At 52.8% G+C, this 12,596-nt stretch overlaps 1 protein-coding gene across 4 annotated transcripts in view; it reads right to left on the reverse strand.

The window, feature by feature from the left end:
- The window catches only part of LOC117885287 (zinc finger protein 271-like), an 81,574-nt gene that overhangs the window by 59,643 nt on the left and 9,335 nt on the right, over window positions 1–12,596 (reverse strand). The window lies entirely within an intron of this gene.

Consider the following 12,596-nt stretch of genomic DNA (forward strand, 5'->3'; position numbering starts at 1 on the left):
CTGTCCGTGGACTCTGAGGATGGGATATTGTCCAAGGCCGGTTCCTCGGACATGTTAGCGGACGGGGAAGATGAGGAAGGAGATAAGGAAGACGAGGCAGTCGACAGCGCTTACAACGCTGATTTGCCCGACAGGCAGGATCTCTTCATCACCCTTACAGAGATCCCCTACCAACCGTCCCCAGCTGTTAATCCGGACACAGAATCTGGGGAAGGATCAGCCAGTAAGTGTTTTAAACATCTAAACATTTATTTTTAACAGAACAGGAATATTAAGAATAACAACAATGGGTTTCTCGTGATTAGTTTGCCCTAGGCGCTTAACGTTTCAGTCCTGGGCAGTGCAACTATTGAAAAAAAATCTAACAATGTCCGGTTTAGCATGATTGTTCTGCCCAAGCCGCTCTACTGTTTAGTCCCTGCCAGTGCAGCTACAGTAAAATGCGGTCTATATGTCCGGGGATAGAGCAGAAATCCTCCTGGGACATCTCGAGGAAGCTCTCCTGGAGCTAATTGGAAAGCCTTTGCATCAGGTTCCTGGGGAGAGCGGCCTTATTGGGTCCTCCGTGGTATGAAACGTTTCCGCGCCAGGAGACAATCAAGTACTCCGGGATCATTGCCCTGCAGAGCATGGCGGCATACGGCCCTGGTCTTTGCAGGCTTTCCCGAAGCATTCATTCTTTATCAGTGTCTGAGATCCTCATCAGGGTGATGTCGCTCATGGTGACCTGCTTTGAATTAGGTACGGGAATGTTAGTATTGGGACTGCTTGCCCGTTCCTTTACAGAACTGTAACCGCCGGTTTGCAGCCACGCGGTGGAGGCGGGAGAGGGGCAGCATACAGGGATCTTTCCCTGGGACAGCCGCGAGGGGGTGGGACAGGGGCAGAGTTCCTGCTTGCCGGATTGCTGGCAGCAAGGACTGGCATTGCTTTCAATGTGAAAGGAGGCCAGTGCTACTATTAAAGTTTTAAGCAGCCACAAGTCTACGGCTTACCATGTCTGCCCGCTACACAAATTCCGGTGTCCTGCCACTGCTTCTCAGATCTGCAGTGCAAGACCCCAGGCACTGAATGCGAAGGCCGAGAATTCGACCTTGTCCTGAGTGCGCATGTGATAGGTGCTGTGCATGGTCTTGTTCACAGAGAAAGACTGTGTTCTTTGTTCACAATTACATTTATCTTTCTGAGGAATTCACTCCCTTTTTCCCATTCCCACAGCCACAGCTGCGACTGTCTCACAACCTAGCCTGGCATCACACTCCCAGAGGCTAGCGCAGATTAGGCGTAGGAAGAAGAGGACACGGGAGGACATGTTCTCGGAACTTATGGGCTGCTCCCGAGCCCAGGCAGCACAGCAGACCCAGTGGAGGGAGAACTTGTCCCAAATGCACCGATCACACATGGAACGGGAGGAGAGGTGGCGGCAGGAAGACCAGCAGGCGACTCAAACGCTGCTTGGACTAATGAGGGAGCAAACGGACATGCTCCGGCGCCTTGTGGATGTTCTGCAGGAACGGAGGCAGGAGGACAGAGCCCTGCTGCAGTCTATCTGTAACCGCCCTCCCCCGCCACCAAGTCCCATACCCCCCTCACCCAAAGTCCAAAGAAGGAGGGGCGGCAGAGTCCGTGCAAACTCTCACTCCACCCCTGCAGACTGCTCTAGTAGTAGAAGGCTCTCATTCCCCAAAATTTGACAAGTCCTTTCCTTCCCGCCTCACACAAGCCCCCGTCCAAGTTTTACCCCCCCAGTTTCATGTGTAGTTGCTAATAAAAAAATATGTTTCTGTTCATTACTGTTTCCATCATGTTCTTTTGGAGGAGAGTCTGTCTGAAGGGGGGGGAAGGGGGTTGGTAATTGGACAGGACAGTCACCTTTAGCAGGGTACATAGGCGGGGGCAGGTCCAGCAGCAGGGCACATACACAGTGCAGTCACTAGTTACCCTGGTCAGTCTGGGAGGTGGTTTTCATGTTCTGTGGTGGGGGGTGGGTTGCTCTGTGACTTTGTGGTGGGGGAGGGCAGTTACAGATCTTATGCAGCGGTCCTTATCCTGGATCACAGAGCCACGCAGCAGGGAATCTGTAACCGTCCTCCCCCTGCCACAAAGTGACATAGCCCCCACATACACACAGTCCCGATCAGGAGGGGTGGCAGGCTCCATTGAAACAACCAGTCCACCACTGCGGAGCTTGTCATTCCTGGAGTTTAGAAGCGTCATTTGCATCACTACACTACACCCGCTCCCCACCACAGTCTGCGTCCCAGGTTTAAAACATTCCCGCAAAAACAGTAATAAAGAAAACGGTGTTCATTAACAAAGTAGAAGTGATTTTATTTTTAAACGTGTGTTGGAAGGGGGTATGTAACTGGAGAGGATAGTCAACATTAACTGGGTAAAGAAACGGGGGCAGGTTAAGCTTCTCTGTACACAAACTTAAAAGTCACAGGTTACCCTGCTCACTCAGGAACCTAGCTTTCAAAGCCTCCCGGATGCACAGCGCGTCCCGCTGGGCTCTTCTAATCACCCGGCTGTCTGGCTGGGCATAATCAGAAGCCAGGCTATTTGCCTCAACCTCCCACCCCGCCATAAAGGTCTCCCCCTTGCTCTCACAGAGATTGTGGAGCACACAGCAAGCTGCTATAACAATGGGGATATTGGTTTCGCTGAGATCACAGCGAGTCAGTAAGCTTTCCATCTCCCCTTGAGACGGCCAAAAGCACACTCCACCACCATTCTGCACTTGCTCAGCCGGTAGTTGAAGAGTTCTTTTTCAGTGTCCAGGGCACCAGTATAGGGCTTCATGAGCCAGGGCATTAGCGGGTAGGCTGGGTCCCCGAGGATGACTATAGGCCTCTCCACATCCCCAACAGTTATTTTGTGGTCCGGGAAATAAGTACCTTCCTGCAGCCGTCTAAACAGACCAGAGTTTCTGAAAACACGAGCGTCATGAACCTTGCCCGGCCATCCGACGTAGATGTTGGTAAAACGTCCCCTGTGGTCCACCAGTGCTTGCAGCACCATGGAAAAGTAGCCCTTTCGATTCATGTACTGGCTGGCCTGGTGGTCCGGTCCCAGGATAGGGATGTGAGTTCCATCTATGGCCCCACCGCAGTTTGGGAATCCCATCGCTGCGAAGCCATCTATGATCACCTCCACGTTTCCCAGGGTCACTACCTTTGACAGCAGTACATCAACGATTGCCTTGGCTACTTGCATCACAACAACCCCCACGGTAGATTTGCCCACGCCAAAGTGGTTCGCGACTGACCGGTAGCTGTCTGGCGTTGCAAGCTTCCAGAGGGCTATGGCCACTCGCTTCTGGACAGTCAGGGCTGCTCGCATCCGGGTGTCATTGCGCTTCAGGGCAGGGGACAGCAACTCACAAAGTTCAAGGAAATTCCCCTTCCGCATGCGAAAGTTTCGCAGCCACTGGGATTCATGCGGTCCCACCAGTCTGTGCTTGTTTCCCGGGCCCAGAATCGCTGTTCCACAACATCCACATGACCCATTGCCACCGTGATGTCCTCGGCGCTGGGTCCCGTGCTTTCTGACAGGTCTGTGCTACTCTCAGACTTCAGGCCCTCACCGCGGTGCCGTAGCCTCCTCGCCTGATTTATCTGCATCTGCCTCTGCCTCTGGGAAAGGTGGATGATAAGCTGCGAGGCGTTGACAATGGCCACAACTGCAGCGATGGTCGCAGCGGGCTCCATGCTTGCAGTGCTGTGGCGTCTGCGCTGTCACTGACTAGAAAAGTGCGCGAACTGATTTCCCGCCGGCACTTTCAGGGAGGGAGGGCGGGAGTGATGGACAGATGACAACAGTTACCCAAAAGCACCCTCGACACATTTTTTTATCCAGAAGGCATTGGCGGCTCGACCCAGAATTCCAATGGGCAGCGGGGACTGCGGGAACTGTGGGATAGCTGCCCACAGTGCACCGCTTCCAATGTCGACGCTTTCCCCGTTAGTGTGGACTCACAAAGTCGAATTACTGTCCTTAGTGTGGACACACATGTTCGACTTTGCAATATCAATTCCAAAAATTCGATTTAAGTAAAATCGAACTACTCTCGTAGTGTAGACATACCCTGAGAAACACTTAGGGTATGTCTACACTGAAATAAAACCCGCGGTTAGCCTACAGGCTACAGAATTATCAAATTGCAGTGTACATGTCCAGGCTCAGGATCCAGCCCCACAACCTGATTCCCATGAGTCCAAGTCAGCTGACATGGGCCTGCCGCGGGTGTTTTATTGCAGTGCAGACATACCCTTCATGACCCAGCATCTCCCACCTGGATTAACCCTCTGGGACATGGTTAAACGTTCTCTGTAATACAGTCTCTGAACCAATGCTAGAGAAGAGAAGAGTCAAAGGAGACGATTAGGAGGATTCCCCCATCACTGTCCCCGAGGGCAGCTATCACAGATATTACAAGGGTGTTTGATGCCCAAGTGTATGTATCGTCTCTCTTGGCAGTACCCCCTGGAACATGCTAGGCCTAGAATTAGCTTTTGCTAGAACTCTAGCTCTGAGACTGGGCCTTCTTGCCTCAGCACACCCTGTTTCTCTCTGTGGCTCCCCAGTGAGTCCAAACTCCTTAGGGCTCCTGGTAGAGACTTTACCCCTTACAGGAGCAACGCAACCAGCAATAATTTGCAGCAGTGCAGGGCAGCCTTTTCCAGCAGCATAGTGAGGGCTCACAGGTATGTGAGCTCACTTAACCAAGCCGTTTTCCTCTAGTCCCTATTAGCATCCCCGTGGGCTTTGGGGAAAGTCAAGACAACACTTCTTGAACAGTGATGGATTTCTGCCATATCACCACCTGCATCCTTTGGCCCCCCTCCCCTCTGACACAGGGTGAGTGACGGAGGGAGGACAGCAGACCCTGGGGTGTGGGGAAAGGCAACATTGCCAGGGGGTGGCACCACCACCTCAAGGACAGGACTGAACAGGGCAATCCATCCCTCAGGCCTCCAACCATCTCCCTGGAGTGCCCAGCCCCTGCTCCACTTGCCACTCGCAGTATTCACACACCCACTGCTTCCAAAGAAGCAGCACCCTATGAGGAACTCAGCTGCCTCTGGGCATGGTTGCCTAGCAACCCAATGAGCTCAGCTGGGCCAACCCTCACTAAGTGACTGTGCTCCCTGGCCGGTCAGAAGAGCCCTCAGATCACCATTTACACCTTCTTGCAACAGCAGCACAGTGGCTGCTCAATGTGTTCCATGCCTGCAGCTGCACCAGACCTTCCTGTCCAGCCCTTGCTCCAATCTGTGCCTGCACTGCTCCAGCCCTAGTCCCTGCCTACTTCTCAACTCCTGATTCCTGGCCCTGACCACTGGGTTGTCTCCTGACCAGGCCTCTGGTTCTGACTTTTGGTTCTGTTCTGGCCCATGGCTTGTTTCCTGACCATGACTGCGGTTCTGCCCTCTGATTCTGCTCCAAGCACTAGGCCAGACTCCTGCTCCAACCACTGCATTGCACCATTACGCCTCAGTGTGGGACAGTTTGAGCAGCCTCTAGAAGAGAAGTTGGGAATTTGCACCATGGCATGGAGCTCCTGTTACCCGCACAAAATTCTCTATCACTTGCACACTCTAGGGCACCCACCTCTACCTAGTTCCTAGGGCTCAAGGCTTCCACCTCTACCTAGTTCCTAGGGCTCAAGGCATAAACCTCTTAATTTAGATGCCCACCCTTACCCTGTTCCTAGGGTTCAGGCGAAACCCAGTCAATTTAGGCATCCATTCCCTCCAAGCTCCGGACAAGCATCCATTCCCTCTGGGCTTAACCTTTTGCAGGTTTATGGGGTCCTTTACCAGTGAAAGAGCCTTACACAGTAATATCCTACTTAACTTCTATTTATTAACAATTACCAAAACAGAATGCACATGCTTACACATACAATGCTCACCACTCCCAATAATACAGAAGAACTTTTATTGATAGCCAGTCAGGATCAGGTCCATCTGAGGGACTCCAGTTTCTGCACGGTGTCATTGGCAGAGAGTTGAGGTCTGGTAGTTCTGATGGGGCTGTGCCCTGGAATTGGTTCCCAAAGAACTTCCTTTTGGACCCCAGTTTACATTAATCCCGGAGGGAATGGGTGTTTTCCCAGAGCCTGGAAGGAATGGGTGCCTAAATTGACAGGGTTACACCTGAGCCCTAGGAACGGGTAAGGGTGGGCGCCTAAATTAAGAGGGTTACGTCTTGAGCCCTAGGAACTAGGTAGAGGTGGAAGTCTTGAGCCCTAAGAACTAGGTAGAGGTGGATGCCCTAGAGTGTGCAAGTGACAGAGAATTTTGTGTAGGTATCACTCCTCCATGGAAGCACCCCAGTAGGAGCCCAACCCAGACCTCCTTGGACGTTGTTTGGGGTCGTGCACGAACTGCACACTCAGGTCATCATGCTCCGTGACCAGAATGCAGTCCTCCAGGCCCAAGTACATACCCAGCCAGCATCTTCTGTCCCCCCGTGACATTGGTAGACCAGGCGCCAGCTTTTGGCCAAGGCTATAGGCATCAGCTGTGCACTGACAAATTCAGAGCTGGAAACCAGACCAGCTCACCCATATGTTAGTACTGCTCAAGATAGGTGTTTGACATGTGTTTAGTCTCTATACCAGGGGTTGGCAACGTTCAGCACGCGGCTCGTCAGGGTAAGCACCGCGGCAGGTTTGGCCGATCGTGGCCCCCAGTGGCCGCGGTTCGCCGTCCCGTGCCAATGGGGGTGGCGAGAAGCCGCGGCCAGCACATCGCTCACCCGCGCCACTTCTCGCCGCCCCCATTGGCCCAGGACGGCGAACCGCAGTCACTGGGGGCCGCGATCGGCCGAACCTGCCGCGACAGCAGGTAAATAAAACTGGCCCGGCCCGCCAGGGTGCTTACCCTGGCGAGCCGCATGCTGAACGTTTCCAACCCCTGCTCTATACAATGCTTGTGAGTTTCTGCACATCAAGAAGGACTATCAAAACTAAATGGCCATTGTGGAGCACCACAATGCAAAGACTATTTAATAGCCTCTTGCACCCATGAACGTGAAGGCTTTTCTGGAGCCCTAGGTTTGACATTATGGGATTAAAATATGCCATTGTGATAGACCCAGACCAGTTGGGAACAGAAGAGTAGCAGAAGGGAGATATACTGGCCACTGGATAAGTAGTTTTCTGTTCCCTGAGTGACCAGAGCAGGGGCTGCTCCAGGCTAATAGAACCTGACTCCAATTAACCTGCTAAGAGTCAGGTGAGGCAGTTAAGCACCTGACTCTAATTAAGGCCCCTCTGATGCTATATAAGGGCTCACTTCAGTCAAGCCAGGGGGAGCCAGGGAGTCAGAGGAGAGGAAGTGTGTGTGAGGAACTGGGAGCAAGAGGTGTGCAAGAAGCTGAGAGTGAGTAGGCGTACTGCTGGAGGACTGAGAAGTACAAGCGTGATCAGACATCAGGAGGAAGGTCCGGTGGTGAAGACAAAGAAGGTGTTGGGAGGAGGCCAGGTGGAAGTAGCCCAGGGAGTTGTAGGTGTCGTGCAACTGTACCAGGAGGCACTCTAAACAGCTGCAGTCCACAGGGCCCTGGGCTGGAACCCGGAGTAGAGGGCGGGCCTGGGTTCCCCCCATACCTCCCAACTCCTGATCAAACACAGGAGGAATTGATCTGGACTATAGCTTCTACCAGAGGGGAAGGTCTCTGGACTGTTTCCTGACCCACAGGGTGAATCTGTGAAGCGAGCAAATCCACCAATAAGCACAGGACCCACCAAGGTAGAGGAGGAACTTTGTCACAACTGGTGTCCGGAGTGGGATTTGGGGTGTACAGCGCGGCAGAAGGAGGGTGATTTAAAAAAAAAGGGAGAGGGTTTATTTATTTTTTCACCACAATGGATGACGTAGTGCAGGCACTGATACAAGCTACGGCGGCCCAGCAGGAGGCTACCCGTGTCCAGGCAGCTTCCCAACAGGAGGCGGTGCGGCTGCAGCAAGAGACTAATCGCCTGCTGATGGACCAGGCTGCTCAAGACCAAGCTATGTTGCGAGAACTGGTAAGCCAGGTAAAGACCCTTACAGAGCTGAATCGTGGCCATGATGGGCTCATACGGGCCAGCCATTGGCTGCAGAAAATGACGCGGGAGTATGATGTAGAGGCATACCTTCTGGCCTTTTAGAGGACAGCCCTACGGAAGGCCTGGCCTCGAGATCAGTGGTCTGGCATCCTTGCCCCATTCCTGTGTGGGGAGGCCCAGAAGGCCAACTATGATCTGCCTGAAGAGGCTGCAGCAGACTACCCCCAGCTGAAAGCAGAGATCCTGGCCACATCTGGGGTAACAACTGCAGTGTGGACCCAGCGGTATCATGAGTGGAGGTACCAGGAAAACAAAACCCCGCGGTCCCAATTGTATGACCTCATCCATCTCGCACAAAAGTGGTTGCGAACTGAGTCCTGGAATCCGGAAGAGATACTAGAGGTTCTGGTCATTGACCAATACACGAGGGGACTACCGCCGGACCTTTGGACCTGGGTAAGCCAGAACGAACCCTGCACCTATGACGAGGTCGTCGCATTGGTAGAGAGGCAAAGGACGGCGAGGGAACTGACCCGACCAGTTAAGGAAGAGGCACCCCGGGTTAAATTAGCAGCACCAAGCCCCAAAGCTCTGGTGACTGGGCCACCAAGAGGCCCCAGGTGGAAAAAGAGAGGGGTTGAAGGCCCACTAGAGGCCACAAAGAGTTGGAGCACTGAGGGAGAAGAGGATTGTGATGTTAGACTGCCCAAACCAAGATACCTGGGAATGCCTAGGACTCCATACAGATGTTATGCCTGTGGGGAATGGGGACACATAGCTGCACAGTGTCCCAATGGTGAGGAGCCTATGCAGTGAAAACTGGGGAACTGGGCAGACCCCTGCTCCCTAATCCACCTTGTGGGGGTCTCACTAACCCCACATACGTATACCAGACCAGTGAAACTAAATGGGGTAGAGACCACAGCACTGGTTGATTCGGGGAGTGCTATCACGCTTGTCTCGGGGAAGCTCGTGAAGCATAGTCAGCTGCTGTGGGCTAAGCATACGGGGATAACCTGTGTCCATGGGACAGTTGGTTATTACCCCACCATCCCAGTAAAAATCGAGATTCAGGGGAACACTACTGAGGTAGCAGCAGGTGTAGTCCCTAAACTCCCATACCCGGTGCTCATAGGGAGGGACTTCCCAGGGTTTGGACTTACTCCCGGTAAGGGGATTGGAGAAAGGGGGAAACCCTGAAATTAGTGAGGCATCCACAGTAGACTGTCAACCCCCAGTCTTCTCTGAAATATCCCCAGATTTGTTCTCCACTCCCAGACAGGGTAGAAAGACAAAAAGGGAAAGAAGGGCAGGTAAGGCCTTGGGAACCTGAATACTGACCCAAAGCCAGAGGGTCGCTCTCGTAGGTAGGCGGACCCGAGCAGCTGAAAAGGAGGCCACGCAGGAGGGAGAAGCACCTGAGTCTGACCCCCACCCTAATGCTTCTGAACCAGTAGAGGCAACAGAGACTGGCCCCCTAGATCTCGGGCAGATTAGCCCCGGGAGAGGAAATTTTGGACGGGACCAGGCAGAAGACCTAAGGTACGACAACATTAGGAAGGAGGTGACTGAAATAGATGGGGTCCCCGGGGAAGGGAAAACCAGGGGACCAGGACCCTACTTCATAATGAAGAAGGATCTTTTATACCGGGTTGCACCAGTACAGGGGCAGATGGTACAGCAGATCCTAGTACCTCAAAATCACCAGAACGCTGTATTAAGTCTTGCCCATAGTCATCTTTTTGGGGGACATTTGGGGGTAGAGAAGACCTTGGCCAGGATCCTATGATGGTTCTTCTGGCCCGGAGTACATGAAGAAGTGCGGAGGTACTGTGCGTCCTGCCCGGAGTGTCAGCTGCACGGTCCCCGTCCCCACTTGAGGGCACCTTTAGTACCCCTTCCCATCATAGAGGTCCCCTTCGAGCGAATAGCCATGGACCTAGTGGGACCTCTGGAGAAGACAGCCCGGGGCCACCAATATATACTTGTCATTCTGGATTATGCTACTCGCTACCCAGAAGCCGTCCCCCTGTGAAACACCGCCTCTAAAACGATAGCTAAGGAGTTGGTGGGGATCTTTGCCCGCGTGGGGCTACCAAAGGAGATATTAACAGACCAAGGAACCCCATTTATGTCGAAGCTAATGAAGGACCTCTGTACGCTGCTCCATATACATACCCTGAGAACTTCAGTCTATCATCCGCAGACTGATGGGTTGGTAGAAAGGTTTAACCGAACCCTCAAGGCTGTGATAAGGAAGGTGGTAAGTTGGGACAGGAAGGACTGGGACAGCCTACTACCTTACCTTATGTTCGCTATCCGGGGGGTACCTCAGGCCTCAACTGGATTCTCCCACTTTGAGCTGTTATATGGGCACAACACCCGAGGCATCCTGGACATAGCCAAGGAAATTTGGGAGGAGGAACCCAGTGAGGGGAAGAACATAATAGAGCATGTGCTACGGATGAGGGACCGGATAGCCCGGGTCACTCCCATAGTGAGGGAGCACCTAGAAAAGGCCCAAGAGGCCCAGCAAACCTACTACAATCGTCAAGCCAAGGTTCGTCAGTTTCAGCCCGGTGACTGAGTAATGGTACTGGTACCCATGGCTGAAAGTAAGCTGTTGGCCCAGTGGCAAGGGCCCTACGAAATAGTTGAACCCGTAGGGGAAGTAAATTACAAGGTGCGACAACCGGGACGTCGAAAACTAGAACAGATATATCATGTCAACCTTCTGAAAGCCTGCCATACCCGAGAAGCGTGCAAAATAGTTCAGGAAGACCTACACTCAGGGAACAAAAACCCTGGACAGGTGAGGGTGTCTCCCGATCTAACGACAGCCCAGAAGAAAGAGGTAACTGAGATGATCGCCCAATATCAAGATGTATTCTCAACAAAGTCGGGTCGCACAACTGGGACATATCATCACATCGTCACGAACCCTGGGGCCAGAGTAACAATGAGGCCCTACTGGGTGCCAGCAGCCATAAGGGAGGAAATAAAAGCAGAAGTCAGGAAAATGCTGGAGATGGGGATCATTGAAGAATCTCACAGTCAGTGGTCCAGCCCAATAGTGCTGGTGCCCAAACCTGATGGCACCACGAGGTTCTGCAATGACTTCCGGCGACTAAATGAGATATCTCAGTTTGATGCCTACCCTATACCCCGCATAGACGAATTACTAGACCGTCTGGGAAATGCCTGGTACTTAACGACCCTAGACTTGACAAAGGGGTACTGGCAGATTCCCCTAGCTGAAGATGCAAAGGAGAAGACGGCGTTCTCTACACCAGAGGGTCTTTTCCAGTATACGGTCCTTCCTTTTGGACTACATTGGGCCCCAGATACCTTTCAGCGCCTCATGGACAAGTTATTACACCCCCATGCCAGCTATACTGCGGCCTACTTGGATGACGTGGTGATTCATTCCCTAGACTAGGAAACCCACTTGAAGAAGGTGTGGGCAGTCCTTGATACCTTCAGGCGAGCTGGCCTTACGGCAAACCCTGTTAAGTGTGCTTCACAGAGGCCAAATATTTTGGCTACATGGTAGGAAAAGGTCTGGTGAAACCTCAACTGAACAAGTTAGAAGCCATCCAAAATTGGCCACGACCAAGTAGTAAGAAGCAGGTCCGAGCATTCCTAGGGGTGGTGGGGTATTACCGGTGTTTCATTCCCCATTTTGCCACAAGGGCAAGTCCCCTAACGGACTTAGTGAAGGCCCGTGGTCCGGATCCAGTCAGATGGTCCGACACAGCAGAGAGGGCATTTGCAGGCCTACGGACTGCCCTCTGCAGTAACCCCATATTGATAGCCCCGGATTTCACCAAGGAATTCATCCTTCAGACAGATGCATCCGAGGTCGGGCTAGGGGCTGTCCTGTCACAGATGGCTGGGGAAGAGGAACACCCAATTCTCTACCTCAGCAGGAAACTCCTTCCAAGGGAACAAAAATATGCAGTGGTAGAGAGAGAATGCCTCGCCGTAAAATGGGCCATGGAAATGCTGCGTTACTACCTGCTGGGGCGCAGATTTCTCCTAGTGACTGACCATGCCCCTCTCCAATGGATGCAATGGAACAAGGAAAAGAACACAAGGGTAACCAGGTGGTTCTTATCCCTCCAACCTTTCCAGTTCCGCATACAGCACAGAGCAGGGAGTCGCCATGGCAACGCCGATGGCTTATCACGTATACACTGTCTGGCGTCCCAAGCTGCCCAACCCCTTGGTGTTGAGCATGGGGGAGGGATATGTGATAGATCCAGACCAGTTGGGAACAGCAGAGTAGCAGAAGGGAAATATATAGGCCACTGGATAAGTAGTTTTCTGTTCCCTGAGTGACCAGAGCAGGGGCTGCTCCAGGCTAATAGACCACCTGACTCCAATTAACCTGCTAAGAGTCAGGTGAGCAGTTAAGCACCTGACTCTAATTAAGGCCCCTCTGATGCTATAAAAGGGCTCACTCCAGTCAAGCCAGGGGGAGAGGAAGTGTGTGAGAGGAACTGGGAGCAAGAGGTGTGCAAGAAGCTGAGAGTGA

Source organism: Trachemys scripta, chromosome 11 (genome assembly GCF_013100865.1).
Source record: "Trachemys scripta elegans isolate TJP31775 chromosome 11, CAS_Tse_1.0, whole genome shotgun sequence".
In the NCBI taxonomy this organism is placed as follows: Eukaryota; Metazoa; Chordata; order Testudines; family Emydidae; genus Trachemys; species Trachemys scripta.